Raw genomic sequence first — 15,946 nt, 5'->3', positions numbered from 1 at the left:
ATGTAATAATTCGATGTAAGACATTTTGTTGAGTCTGAATTTTGTTCTCGTACTGGTCGGTAGAGAAGGAAACGTTCCTTAATCGATGTAAAGGTATAAAGGCTGTAAAAAGGAGAGAGAGAGAAGGTAAATACAAGTTATTCAAAACAAATATCTCTAGTGTAACGTCTTGTGATTTCCTGTAACTAAAAATTGCAAGGTCTAATCTGAGCCTGTCCTGAGTAACAGCGAAGAACATTTACGTTATCATATATTTTCTTCGTTTGATCACGGTTGTGATTCGCATGTTTCTTTTTGTTACGCGACGTGTTATGAATATTTTCATTATACGCGCAAAAGCGCACACAGCTTTAATCCAACCTGCGTCTTTCGGAAACGATAAAAAAATGGCTCTGAGCACTATGGGACTTAACATCTATGGTCATCAGTCCCCTAGAACTTAGAACTACTTAAACCTAACTAACCTAAGGACAGCACACAACACCCAGCCATCACGAGGCAGAGAAAATCCCTGACCCCGCCGGGAATCGAACCCGGGAACCCAGGCGTAGGAAGCGAGAACGCTACCGCACGACCACGAGATGCGGGCTCGGAAACGATAACTTTTAATCAGTACAATTACGCGAATACCGTCTAAATCGCAACGGTGATCGCAAAAGTGTTTCCTGGACCAAATAATACTTATAAAATGTGTATTCTCCAAAGCGAGCAGCATTGTACTATCGCTGACTCGCAACAATCGAAAGAGTAAAAACAGTGCTTAAATAAAATTGCCACCTTTTAATAATTATTATTATCTCATTAAATAAATAAATAGCAATTCAGTGGCTATCCAATCGATAAACAGAGAGGGCAATTCAAGTGGGGGAATTTAATGCGACTCCTGAGCGTCTTGACCACAACGCCACCCCGTTTGGGTTCTTCTGTTAGGCTGGGGGCTCGAAAACGTGTAGCCTGCTCCATGCCTGTGTTTGTTGTTGGGGGGAGTAAATTGACTTTCAGTGGACAAGCGTCTTCCCGCGCCCGCTTTTGCCGCCGCGCCGTGGAGAGGGGTCACTACCTCGGCCCCGCAGTGGAGGTGTCGGTCGGTGCTTTGTGGGACCACAGCCTCCCCTGCAGCGGCTAATGGCCACACCCTGCAGCCGGCGGCAGGCACGTCACCTCCTGCGGCTCCAATTTATTAACGTTCACCCTCACCCTCAGCTTCACCCTCTGGCGTGACCTCGCCGCACAAAAAGGGAAACAATGGCGGCGTGGAGCGTCTCCTTGCAAAGGACTCTCGCCGCCAGTAACATCATCTGAGGCCAACGACCCGCTCCCATTCAAATGGTGAAGCACCTGCGGGTTGTCTGAAAGCAGAGGTGGGCATAATACTGGCTTCCTACCAGCTGACTTCTTTTATTTATTTATTTATTATTTATTTACTCGTTTATTTGCCTGGATTTGTTACGTTTACTCCGCATTACGGTTTGCAGCTGAGGCTATTTCATGTGCCACTGTGGTTTGGCCTTTTAATGTTTCAGTAGCGATTGGTTCGCCTGAACAGCATATCTTTATAAACATCTGTATGAGTTCGAATCTCTACAACTTTGTTCTCGCGTTCCTTTCGCGAAATACACAAAGTGTCCGGAAATTCCCGTTGCAAACTCCCGTAGAAGGGAGTGAGTACATAACATTTACAATAGGAACCAGTGTTCGGAAACGCAACGTTTCAGTTCTACACCGGTTCCAAAGAAAAATGTTTAAGACATCCACTTCTGCTTGAGGAACTGAATCAGACGTGACACAATACAACTACACTGCTGGCCATTAAAATTGCTACACCACGAAGATGACGTGCTACAGACGAGAAATTTAACCGACAGGAGGAAGATGCTGTGATATCCAAGTGATTAGCTTTTCAGAGCATTCACACAAGGTTGGCGCTGGTGGCGACACCTACAACGTGCTGACATGAGGAAAGTTTCCAACCGATTTCCCATACACAAACAGCTGTTGACCAGCGTTGCCTGGTGAAACGTTGTTGTGATGCCTCGTGTAAGGAGGAGAAATGCGTACCATCACGTTTCCGACTTTGATAAAGATCGGATTGTAGCCTATGCGATTGCAGTTTATCGTATCGCGACATTGCTGCTCGCGTTGGTCGATATCCAATGACTGTTAGCAGAATATGGAATCGGTGGTTTCACGAGGGTAATACGGAACGCCGTGCTGGATCCCAACGGCCTCGTATCACAAGCAGGCGACATGACAGGCATCTTATCCGCATGTCTGTAACGGATCGTGCAGCCACGTCTCGATCCCTGAGTCAACAGATGGGGACGTTTGCAAGACAACAACCATCTGCACGAACAGTTCGACGACGTTTGCAGCAGCATGGACTATCAGCTCGGAGACGTGGCTGCGGTTACCCTTGACGCTGCGTCACAGACAGGAGCGCCTGCGATGGTGTACTCAACGACGAACCTGGGGGCACGAATGGTAAAACGTCATTTTTTCGGGTGAATCCAGATTATGTTTACAGCATCATGATGGTCGCATACGTGTTTGGCGACATCGCGGTGAACGCACATTGGAAGCGTGTATTCGTCATCGCTATACTAGCGTTTCACCCGGCGTGATGGTATGGGGTGCCATTGGTTACACGTCTCGGTCACCTCTTGTTCGCATTGACGGCATTTTGAATAGTGGACGTTACATTTCAGATGTGTTACGTTCCGTGGCATATCCTTATTTCGATCCCTGCGAAACCCTACGTTTCAGCAGGATAATGCACGACCGCTTGTTGCAGGTCCTGTACGGGTCTTTCTGGATACACAAAATGTTCGACTGCTGCCCTGGCCAGCACATTCTCCAGATCTCTCACCAATTGAAAGCGTCTGGTCAATGGTGGCCGAGCAACTGGCTCGTCACAATACACTAGTCACTATTGTTGTGGTATCGTGTTGAAGCTGCATGGGCAGCTGTACCTGTACACGCTATCCAAGCTCTGTTAATGCCCAGGCGTATCAAGGCCGTTATTACGGCGAGAGGTGGTTGTTCTGGGTAATGATTTCTCAGGATCTATGCACCCAAATTGCGTGAAAATGTAATCACATGTCAGTTCCAGTATAATATATTTGTTCAATGTATACCCGTTTATCATCTGCATTTCTTCTTGGTGTGGCAATTTTAATGGCCAGTAGCGTATTAGGTAACAGTTCGGAGGAAACATAACGAAACATCCATTTATCACTTAAGCATATTTGTTTCTATTAGCACTTAAACATTACATGTTTACATTATTCCAAAAAAAAGGAAACAAGAAACCAGCATATTGAACTTGCAGAACAGTACTCATCGATTACAAAAGCGGCCGGATGTGGCGCCCAACAACTTTGTTGCACACATTGTACGAGTACGAAGCATGCTCTGGTACCCACTCTCCATCACACCTGGCGTCTGTTCAATTTCAGCGGCCAGAACTCGTGGCAGCAGATGTTCCTCTGTCTCTACAGGAGCCTCGCAGTGGCAGTGAGAATAGGTGACGGTCTGACACAGTACACGGCAACCTGTCCGCCCTATTGCATACCAGCTCCTAGACTTTTCTCTTTCCCTCAACAGGCGCGGACGCGTTACACATCTGAAATGAAACAGCCGTAGAACGGGAACAGAACGTCTCCAAAAATGCGTTCCTATTCAAAATATTATGTACTCACTCCTCTCTACGAGTCCTAGAAGTTTGTAGCGGGAATTTCCGAACACCGTGTACCCTCTTTGGAATTCTAAAGGTAGCAGGGGGCGACAACTTGTTTACAACATTTACACGGCAGTTGTAAGAGCCGAAGAAGAAGACAGTGGATAATTATTTGAGGGGGGAATGAGACAGGACTGTAGCATGTCACCGATGTTATTCAGTCTGTACAGTGAGATATTAAAACCGAAAATGATTTAGGTCTATCTTCTGCAGAAATAAGAACATAAACTGATTAGATATTTTCATTAAATAACCTTTTCTAACAGTGAAAAACTCAACTCATTGAAAGAGATAAATACAGTCAGTTTTGACATTTGGTACTTAGACGGAAAAAATACCCCAATGGATAAGATAAAAAGTCTTTGTTTATCGTCTTCTACATATTGGTTGATATGCCTGTGTGTATATATTTCCTCTAGCAAATAAATGTCGATATTCTGAAATGCTTCGACGGCACTGGTCCTATATGTCTTATTTCTCAATATTTAACCGTACAAACGTCGTCGAGAACATTACTTATGATTTTTGCTTTGGCCGCTTCTAAACTTTATCACTGCTAGTTTCTTAATCCTGATACTAATTGCGACCGACGGTATGTCATAATCTCACTTTCACCACTCGGTACTGACCAACCGACGTGAGATTGTGTTGTTGTTCCGTCTGGTGTGAACACACCATAAAAAAATGGTTCAAATAGGGCCGGAGCACTATGGGATTTAACAACTGAGGTCATCAGTCCCCTAGACCATTTTTTTTTTAAAAATTCTTTATTGATAACCATTATAATTATACAAGTTAACCCACTTCCTTAAGCTAATTAGTGGGTCCTAACAGTTATACATTTATATTAAATTGTGCAGCTAGTTTTTAGTTACATTAACAACAATGGGCATTTAATATCTACATCTATTGTTTATACCTAATTCCTATAACTAATTGAATTTATGTATATTCTGCAGCGTCACATGTGTGCCAGTAAGAATATAAACCTACTATAATATGCCTTGTTCTTCGAGCTAATCCCGAAGAACATGCCCCTGGCACTGGGCAGGCCTCGACGTTATAATTCGCTGCAGTACCTATCCTAATTTCCTATAACTAAGTCCTACAAACTAACTTATCCTACGTCATGTCTGGTGTGTCATAATCGGTGGTTGATCCCTACTCCTCCTAGTCCTGCACATGGCGGATTCCAACTCGGATGAAGTCGGCCAGTCCACGCACAGGCGGTATGGGACTAGGGCTCTTGGTCGCAATCGGTAATTATTATCCTTGTTATTTACTGTATCTCTCTTAAATATTCAGTTAAAACTTTTCGAGATACCTCGTTTGCCAAGGTGTTTAGGGTCTGAAAAGTTTCCTCACATCTGAGCAGTTGATACGTGTCATGGTTAGGAAGTCTGTCTCGTAGTGTGTTTGCGACATCATTGAAGAGGGGACATTCGTAAACAACATGCTCGGGTGTACCCTCCGGATCGCCACAGTCGCACGCTGGTGTTGCCCTTTTCCCAAATCGACATAAGTATGTCGGGTAGGGTCCATGGCCAGTGAGAAAGTGAATCAGACCTCGTGTAGGCTCGAAGTACTTCATACCCAGGTGTTCCCTCATATCAGGTAGAAACTGGAAGGTTCGTCGTCCAGCCTCTTCTACCACCCAAGTCTCCTGCCAGAGTTCCTCCCCTCTTTTCCTTATTTCTCTTTTGTCCCCCACCCTGATACCCATAATATGTACAATCTTCTCGTAATTACCCTTTTTGGCCCAATACCAGGCCGCCTGTTCCCTTATCTTAATGTCCAGAGGGCAGAGCCCCATTATGACTAATAGGGCCCCCCCTGGAGATGTTCTGTAAGCACCCACAGCTCTTAGTAGCATGCTTCTCTGGACTCTTCTCACTGCCATGGCGGGCACTACACTCGTGAGCCTGTGCGCCCAGACTCCCGAGCCGTAACCCACAACTGAAGCTAGGATGCTGTTGTGATAAAGTCTGATTAGGTGTGGAGGAATCCCCTAGACCTTAGAACTACTTAAACCTAACTAACCTGAGGACATCACACACATCCACGCCCGAGGCAGGATTCGAACCAGCTACCGTAGCGGTCGCGCGGTTCCAGACTGAATCGCCTAGAACCGCTTTTTTTTCTTTTTTTCTTTTTTTTAAAATCTCATTTTGTTCTATATTGCTTGTTGAATTTGTTCGTGGCGGACGTCCGAGGACACTCCTTCAGGTTGTTCGTTGACCCGTTTACTCAGTTTTTTTATTACAGAGGGTAGCTAAACCCTCTGACCGAACACGCTGAGCTGCCGTGCCGGCATCGCTCGGCCACACTGTCCGGCGAACACGACATCGTTTGACGGTGACGTCTCTTTCCTTTCCGTTGCAGTGTGAGTAGAACCAAAGCCCTTTCACGCACTCAAACAAAGTGACGCCATTGCTCATGGCACATTGCACCGACGCCGCAATCGCCTGTGTAAACAACCAGTTCTCGACAGCGTCACTACGCCGCTGCTGCTTTCTGTCACGCTTTGCCTCTCCGCTGAGAAACAACATCCCGCTGCTCCTCGGTGCTTGTATTCCGAAATCAGCATTCTGTCCCAATTTGAACGTAACAATTGCTGCTGTAGTCCATTCGGTTTCAGTGTATTTTCATTTTCATACTGGAAAACCGTCAAAAAAGTTGTCACTTCCTGGAACTATACGAGGTTGGGTTGTTTTTGGAGGAGGGGACCAGACAACGTGGTCATCGGTCTCATCGGTTTAGGGAAGGACGGGGAAGGAAGTCGGCCGTGCCCTTTCCCGTCATTTTCCTGAAGCGGTTTAGGGAAATCACGGGAAACCTAAATGAAGATGGCCGGCCGTGGGATTGAACCGTCGTCCTCCCGAATGCGTGTCCAGTGTGGTAACCACTGCGCCACCTCGATCGGTAACTGTACGAAGAAGGCCCTAATATTACTATTAAATTTTCTGGTGGAGCAAGTGATATATATACAGGGTGTTTCAAAAATGACCGGTATATTTGAAACGGCAATAAAAACTAAACGAGCAGCGATAGAAATACACCGTTTGTTGCAATATGCTTGGAACAACAGTACATTTTCAGGCGGACAAACTTTCGAAATTACAGTAGTTACAATTTTCAACAACAGATGGCGCTGCAAGTGATGTGAAAGTTATAGAAGACAACGCAGTCTGTGGGTGCGCCACTCTGTACGTCGTCTTTCTGCTGTAAGCGTGTGCTGTTCACAACGTGCAAGTGTGCTGTAGACAACATGGTTTATTCCTTAGAACAGAGGATTGTTCTGGTGTTGGAATTCCACCGCCTAGAACACAGTGTTGTTGCAACAAGACCAAGTTTTCAACGGAGGTTTAATGTAACCAAAGGACCGAAAAGCGATACAATAAAGGATCTGTTTGAAAAGTTTCAACGGACTGGGAACGTGACGGATGAACGTGCTGGAAAGGTAGGGCGACCGCGTATGGAAACCACAGAGGGCAACGTGCAGCTAGTGCAGCAGGTGATCCAACAGCGGCCTCGGGTTTCCGTTCGCCGTGTTGCAGCTGCGGTCCAAATGACGCCAACGTCCACGTATCGTCTCATGCGCCAGAGTTTACACCTCTATCCATACAAAATTCAAACGCGGCAAACCCTCAGCGCCGCTACCATTGCTGCACGAGAGACATTCGCTAACGATATAGTGCACAGGATTGATGACGGCGATATGCATGTGGGCAGCATTTGGTTTACTGACGAAGCTTATTTTTACCTGGACGGCTTCGTCAATAAACAGAACTGGCGCATATGGGGAACCGAAAAGCCCCATGTTGCAGTCCCATCGTCCCTGCATCCTCAAAAAGTACTGGTCTGGGCCGCCATTTCTTCCAAAGGAATCATTGGCCCATTTTTCAGATCCGAAACGATTACTGCATCACGCTATCTGGACATGCTTCATGAATTTGTGGCGGTACAAACTGCCTTAGACGACACTGCGAACACCTCGTGGTTTATGCAAGATGGTGCCCGGCCACATCGCACGGCCGACGTCTTTAATTTCCTGAATGAATATTTGGATGATCGTGTGATTGCTTTGGGCTATCCGAAACATACAGGAGGCGGTGTGGATTGGCCTCCCTATTCGCCAGACATGAACCCCTGTGACTTCTTTCTGTGGGGACACTTGAAAGACCAGGTGTACCGCCAGAATCCAGAAACAATTGAACAGCTGAAGCAGTTCATCTCATCTGCATGTGAAGCCATTCCGCCAGACACGTTGTCAAAGGTTTCGGGTAATTTCATTTAGAGACTACGCCATATTATTGCTACGCATGGTGGATATGTGGAAAATATCGTACTATAGAGTTTCCCAGACCGCAGCGCCATCTGTTGTTGAAAATTGTAACTACTGTAATTTCGAAAGTTTGTCTGCCTGAAAATGTACTGTTGTCCCAAGCATATTGCAACAAACGGTGTATTTCTATCGCTGCTCGTTTAGTGTTTATTGCCGTTTCAAATATACCGGTCATTTTTGAAACACCCTGTATATAAATGTGTGTGTGTGTGTGTGTGTGTGTGTGTGTGTGTGTGTGTGTGTGTGCGTGCGTGTGTGGACAAATAAATTAAAAACTGACCCAATAAATGCAAGATGTGTAAAGATTGTGGTTTGAGAGACAAAGCACTATACAAATTGTCGAATGTGTGCAATAAATTATGAAGTTGTAAGTAGGCTGTTTATGTTTTCTTATTGGCAACGTTACGTAGCGCTCTGTACGAAAATCACTGGCTGTGCTGTGTGCAGTCTGTGGCTAGTTTGCATTGTTGTCTGCCATTGTAGTGTTGGGCAGCGGCAGCTGGATGTGAACAGCGCGTAGCATTGCGTAGTTGGAGGTGAGCCGCCAGCAGTGGTGGATGTGGGGAGAGAGATTACGGAGTTTTGATAATTTGTAATACTGGACATTATGAACTGCTATGTATATTATGATTTTTCAACACTATTAAGGTAAATACATTGTTCGTTCTCTATCAAAATCTTTCATTTGCTAACTATGCCTATCAGTAGTTAGTGCCTTCAGTAGTTTGAATCTTTTATTTAGCTGGCAGTAGTGGCGCTCGCTGTATTGCAGTAGTTCGAGTAATGATGATTTTTGTGAGGTAAGTGATTTGTGAAAGGTATAGGTTAATGTTAGTCAGGGCCATTCTTTTGTAGGGATTTCTGAAAGTCAGATTGCGTTGCGCTAAAAATATTGTGTCAGTTTAAGCACAGTCGTGTATAATTGTTCTAAGGGGACGTTTCAAAGTGTCATGTGACAACTGCGAGAGCAACAATTAGAAGTTTTCGAAATATTTACGTTAACGAGTACAATAAGATTCCAAAATATCGGAAGAGTGGTGCGTCTGAAGATGGTTTTTACAAGTAAAATATTGGCTGGTGTGCCATAGGAGACAAAACTTTCGTCTACCAGTGTTATTTCATACGCCGTCCGACTCTCCCCCGAATGTACTCTCTCGAACTTTCAACAGCAGACATCTCTGTGATGTGCGATGCCTCTCTTGTAGTGTCTGCCACTGGAGTTTGTGATGCATCTTCGCAACGCTGTTGCGTCTACTAAACGATTCCATGAAGTAATACGCCGCATCTCCGCCACCTCTTCGACCAGTGCAACATGGTAACAGTCCCTGCCGGATGAGCGGGACTCGAGGCAGAGTCAAACAAATGTTTTGTGAGCCTTTTCTACCGCGAATGAATTACATTTTCTTAAGATTCTTCCTATGAATCTCAGTCTGACACCTTCTTTCTCTACAATTTAGCTCGCTGTAACTTGTTAGTTCTTCGTATTTTACGGTAGTTAGGTGTTTCCAGTGATTTGTTGACAGTAAAAAATAATGAAATCATACAGCAGTCTAATTCTTCGCCTATTTCTAAGCAGGACGTTACGTTTATTTACGTTCAGGGTCAACTGTCAGTCCATGGACGAGTCATGGATCCTCTGAACTTCCTGCTCCAGTTCACTGCAATCTTACGGCGTTGCTACCTCCTTATAGGCAACTGCATCATCTGCCAATACCTTCGCGGGTCTTCTGAGTTTCTCCACTAGATGATATATATATTTATCAATTGAAGTTATATGGTTCCAGAGACCTTTTCAAGTCTTAGGCGTCTATTATGTGGACAGGGCCAACATTAATAAAACCGACAAACTGCAGGGAGGGTTTCCCGACCGGAAATGGAGGAAAAATGGTCCTATGAACATATATCCGGAAATATATGGCGTGAGTGCAACGACAGCAAATCATCCTGGAACACAGTAAATAGCTGCATCGCAGCCATGTCAATACGTATGTTCTAAGTGACCTCCATGGGATGCAATGCACGCGTTCAAACGTCGCATGATGGACTGCCGCACTCTTTAGCACGTTCTGACTTGTCTCCGAATAGCGTCACAGGCGTTGTGAACATCTGGACATCAGGAACAGGTTCAGGGTACACAATGCTTTTCAGATAGCCCCAGAGGTAAAAATCCAGGGGATTTACGTTCAGTGATCCAGCACGCCATGATACAGGTTCTATCCAACGTTGAATATGTTGATAAGGTGTCGGCGAACTCTAGATAGGAGTTGGGGTGTTGTTCCGTCATGAGGAAACCACATAACCTGTCAAACTGCCAAAGGCACAGTCTCAAGCAACCCAGGCAGAATATTCCGCAGAAAGCATAGGTACGGTTGGTAAGGCGGGTGCCAGGTTGAGATTCATTGGGAGAGCCCTTAGAAAATGTAATTCATCAACAAAGGAGGTGGCTTACAAGGCACTCGTTAGACCTATACTTGAGTATTGCTCATCAGTGTGGGATCCGTACCAGGTCGCGTTGACAGAGGAGATAGAGAAGATCCAAAGAAGAGCGGCGCGTTTCGTCACAGGGTTATTTGGTAAGCGTGATAGCGTTACGGAGATGTTTAGCAAACTCAAGTGGCAGACTCTGCAAGAGAGGCGCTCTGCATCGCGGTGTAGCTTGCTGTCCAGGTTTCGAGAGGGTGCGTTTCTGGATGAGGTATCGAATACATTGCTTCCCCCTACTTATACCTCCCGAGGAGATCACGAATGTAAAATCAGGGAGATTCGAGCGCGCACGGAGGCTTTCCGGCAGTCGTTCTTCCCGCGAACCATACGCGAGTAGAACAGGAAAGGGAGGCAATGACAGTGGCACGTAAAGTGCCCTCCGCCACATACCGTTGGGTGGCTTGCGGAGTACAAACGTAGATGTAGAGGTACGGTCCTCCGTCGAGGCGTTGTGGAATAATAACGGCTCCAGGTATGTGATCGCCAAAAGTTCCTGCCCACACACTGATGCTAAACCGTCGCTGATGATCGCCTCAAGCATTCCCCGAGGGTTCTCTGTAGCCCACAAATGACGATTGTGCACATCGATGATGCAACATACAAGGAACACACGGCGTGTGATGAGATGAACTTCCATCCGTCAGCGTCATTTACCGTGGCAACGATGCGTTTCCAGACATATATTCATACGACTTTTTTTTCTTTATTTCAAGTCAGAAATCCGTCCCTGCCGTTTGTCGGTTTTATTAATGTTCACCCTATATATGCAACATCTCGTTAGCGCATCTGCCTAGAAAGCAGCAGACCGGAGTTCGAATCCCACCTTGGCACAAATTTTCATTCGTCGCTTCCGTCTGCATAAATACATCGTTTATATTTATTGTAAATAAGAATGGTGCTATTCGCTGCCTTTGCGTGCTCTCGAAATTACTTTTATATCTGTCGATTTTGTTCTGTTAAGAAAGACGCACTGAGTCTTATCTCCGAGGAAGTCCGGAATGCAATCAGATATCTGGTCGATACACGCCAAGATCGTATTTTGTTCATAAAATGACATTGCGAAAATGTATCAGACGGCTTGCTGATGTCCTGTGTGAAAGATATCTGACGATGCGACTGTAGCGAGGTCATTTTATTTGCTGCTTCCGTGGACGCAGCACTAGTCACGACCAACGGCCGACCGGCGCTGCTGGTAGCTCAGAGGTTATGGAGAATACGGCTGTTTACCTCTGGAAGGGGAAGTAGAACGGTGGAAGGAGTATATTGAGGGTCTATACAGGGGCGATGTACTTGAGGGCAATATTATGGAAATGGTAGAGGATGTAGATGAAGATGAAATGGCAGATATGATACTGCGTGAAGAGTTTGACAGAGCACTGAAAGACCTGAGTCGGAACAAGGCCCCCGGAGTAGACAACATTCCATTGGAACTACTGACGGCCTTGGGAGAGCCAGTCCTGTCAAAACTCTACCATCTGGTGAGTACGATGTATGAAACAGGCAAAATTCCCTCAGACTTCAAGAAGAATATAATAATTCCAATCCCAAAGAAAGCAGGTGTTGACAGATGTGAAAATTACTGAACTATCAGTTTAATAAATCACAGCTGCAAAATACTAACACGAATTCTTTACAGACGAATGGAAAAACTAGTAGAAGCCGACCTCGGGGAAGATCAGTTTGGATTCCGTAGAAACACTGGAACACGTGAGGCAATACTGACCTAACGACTTATCTTAGAAGAAAGATTAAGGAAAGGCAAACTTACGATTCTAGCATTTGTAGACTTAGAGAAAGCTTTTGACAATGTTGACTGGAATACACTCTTTCAAATTCTAAAGGTGGCAGGGGTAAAATACAGGGAGCGAAAGGCTATTTACAATTTGTACAGAAACCAGATGGCAGTTATAAGAGTCGAGGGGCAAGAAAGGGAAGCAGTGGTTTGGAAGGGAGTGAGACAGGGTTGTACCCTCTCCCCGATGTTATTCAATCTGTATATTGAGCAAGCAGTAAAGGAAACAAAAGAAAAATTCGGAGTAGGAATTAAAATCCATGGAGAGGAAATAAAAACTTTGAGGTTCGCCAATGACATTGTAATTCTGTCAGAGACAGCAAAGGATTTATAAGAGCAGTTGAATGGAATGGACAGTGTCTTGAAAGGAGGATATAAGATGAACATCATTAATAGCAAAACGAGGATAATGGAATGTAGTCGAATTATGTCGGGTGATCCTGAGGGAATTAGATTAGGAAATGAGACACTTAAAGTAATAAAGGAGTTTTGCTATTTGGGGAGCAAAATAACTGATGATGCTCGAAGTAGAGAGGATAAATGGTTCAAATGGCTCTGAGCACTATGGGACTTAACATCTATGGTCATCAGTCCCCTAGAGAGGATATAAAATGTAGACTGGCAATGGCAAGGAAAGCGTTTCTGAAAAAGAGAAATTTGTTAACATCGAATATAGATTTAAGTGTCAGGAAGTCATTTCTGAAAGTATGTGTATGGAGGGTAGCCATGTATGGAAGTGAAACATGGACGATAAATAGTTTGGACAAGAAGAGAATAGAAGGTTTTGAAATGTGGTGCTACAGAAGAATGCTGAAGATTAGATGGGTATATCACATAACTAATGAGGAAGTATTGAATAGGATTGGGGAGAAGAGAAGTTTGTGGCACAACTTGACCAGAAGAAGGGATCGGTTGGTAGGAAATGTTCTGAGGCATCAAGGGATCACCAATTTAGTATTGGAGGGCAGCGTGGAGGATAAAAATCGTAGAGGAAGACAAAGAGATGAATACACTAAGCAGATTCAGAAGGATGTAGGCTTCAGTAGGTACTGGGAGATGAAGAAGCTTGCACAGGATAGAGTAGCGTGGAGAGCTGCATCAAACCAGTCTCAGGACTGAAGACCACAACAACACCAACAACCTCTGGAATCTTTGAGGTACCATAACCCGATCCACTATTATATTTACGAAATATTAGTATCGTCTTCACCCAGAAAATTATCTTTGAAGCTCAGCGGCGAGAGAGACAGTTTAATTTATCACTGCTTCAATTTCGATCTTCTAATCTTTTGTCGTGATCAGCAGATTTATTGGACTCCGTCTTCCCTGTTTGCGGCGTAGGCAGGCGGCTAGCCATTGCTCTCTATGGGTCTCATTGTATTACAGTGACACAACTATTAACTTTGTGCTTGGTCGAGACCCAGGCACTTATATAAAAAGATATCGTATAGAGTACCAAAGGGAAGAAGTAATTAAGGAACTAGGTTAAACGAATATGTCGTGTTGCCCCGTTTTGTAGCTTGATTCAATAATGAATACACTCATCATTAATGGCAGTGTCAATGTTCTATCCTGTTAATGTTGTGTTTAACATACTTCTGTCCCATTTTGTCAGGAACTACGCAAGATAAAACAGAACTATGTCACGTTGTAGAGTCATATCTTACACATTCAGTGATTTACTATCTACCTTTATTAGGAATCAAGATATGAATATTTTAATTAAGCTTTTAAAAACTACGTAATTTTTTAAGAAATATCTGTTATGATCAAACTACGAGTGCTATTTCTACCATTGCACATTCACATCAACATATCACCGCTGTCAATAAGAACTAAAAATTTTGGCGGTTTAGCTTAAGTAGTTTCTGAGATAATGGGAAACATTTGGAGAAAAGGTAGTTTTTCAGAAATCGCACTTGAAAGTTGAAGTAAAGAAAACTTAACATTAAATGAAGAGACAACCTAAAATTCTCCAGTTTTGTAATCTTTATCTTCTTGAGAATCAAACAGACGCAGTCTCTTTCTCCGTCTGAGGGATCTTGCTGTTTCCGCTGTGTTTTTTGCCATAGTTTCTGCCTTGAAGACTCGCTGTCTATCCAGTTCATGTAGGAATTGAAACGCCCTGCTTAACCCGCAGGACAGGACAGATAGAATAAATTGTGGAAAGGGGCCAAAATAAGAGGCTGCCAGTTACACTCGAATATACAACTTTATTATTTCATCAAACATTACAAGAGCCCAAAAAATTTTTTTCAAACACGCAGCTTTAATCTTTGGGGATTAATTAATTTAAAAACGGCTGAAAGCCAATAACTAAAAACGCAAGTATAATCAGAAATTTAAAAGGCAAGCCTTATCTTAAAACAGTTCTTTAGTTAGGCTGAAGTAAAGAAGTTAAATTCAAATCGCCTGAAGGCCGAACACTTAAAACTCCAAAACATCAATTTTTTTAAATACCAAAGTCCTTAGGTGAAACAGTTCTTTAATTTAGGTTGAAGGCCTTAAGAACAAACAACTGAAACTCAAACAGGCTGAAGGCCAAAGACTTGAAAATTCAATAGGTTGAAGTAAACAAGTTAAATTCAAATCGGCTGAAGGCCAAAGGCTTAAAAATTTAAAATCTCAAAGGGCTTACGTAAAACAGTACTTTAAACTAGGCTGAAGGCCTTAAGAGTAAAACAACTCTAATTTAAAACACCGCACCGGCTAGAAGCCTTAAAAGTACCAACAACAAGGAAAAAAAAATGTGTGTGAAATCTTATGGGAATTAACTGCTAAGGTCATTAGTCCCTAAACTTCCACACTACTTAACCTAAATTATCCTAAGGACAAACACACACACCCATGCCCGAGGGAGGACTCCAACCTCCGCCGGGACCAGCCGCACAGTCCATGACTGCAGCACCCTAGACCGCTCGGCTAATCCCACTCGGCCCAACAACAAGAACCAATTAAAAAAAATAAGGCAGTCCACACACCAGTGCGCCCAGATGTAATTCGAACACTAACGTTCGCTTACGTGAGAGTCAGTCGGGGCAACCATACACGATCCGACGACAACCCAACCGACTGACAGTCAGCGGACCCACCGACAAGATAACTTCCTCTTCACCCGACCAAGGCACAACAGGGAGCTGAACGCAACAACGTAGAATATATTGGCGCCCACAACCAATCATACACGGAGCTGTCGAACTACACACTTTGCTGGTCAGCAACAACACAATGAAGAAACCACACTGCCTGAAATTTACGTCAACGATCAGGGCAGGTAACCGCAGAAGATTCCGATGGTCCACTTCAGTTCAAATAACCAAAGACAATGAAACTCCACCGGAGGGTGGCTAGAATTATGCAACTTGAAAACCACGTTGTTACTCGCGGGAATATCCCAACAGCCGACAACGAACTCCAAACGACACAATGTGAACAATCTTGACTTGCTGGTAGGTGAAATCAAAACTCAACCTTCGTGTCCAGGGTCGGTGAGCCACGGACCTCGTAGAAATGGAAACAGCGCCACACACTCCGACACCGCGTACAGACAGCCAGCGGGCCCCGGCCAAACTACGCCCCGCCGAGAATT

This window comes from Schistocerca cancellata, chromosome 7, assembly GCF_023864275.1.
Source record: "Schistocerca cancellata isolate TAMUIC-IGC-003103 chromosome 7, iqSchCanc2.1, whole genome shotgun sequence".
Taxonomy (NCBI): domain Eukaryota; kingdom Metazoa; phylum Arthropoda; class Insecta; order Orthoptera; family Acrididae; genus Schistocerca; species Schistocerca cancellata.
Note: the sequence above shows the minus strand (reverse complement) of the source record.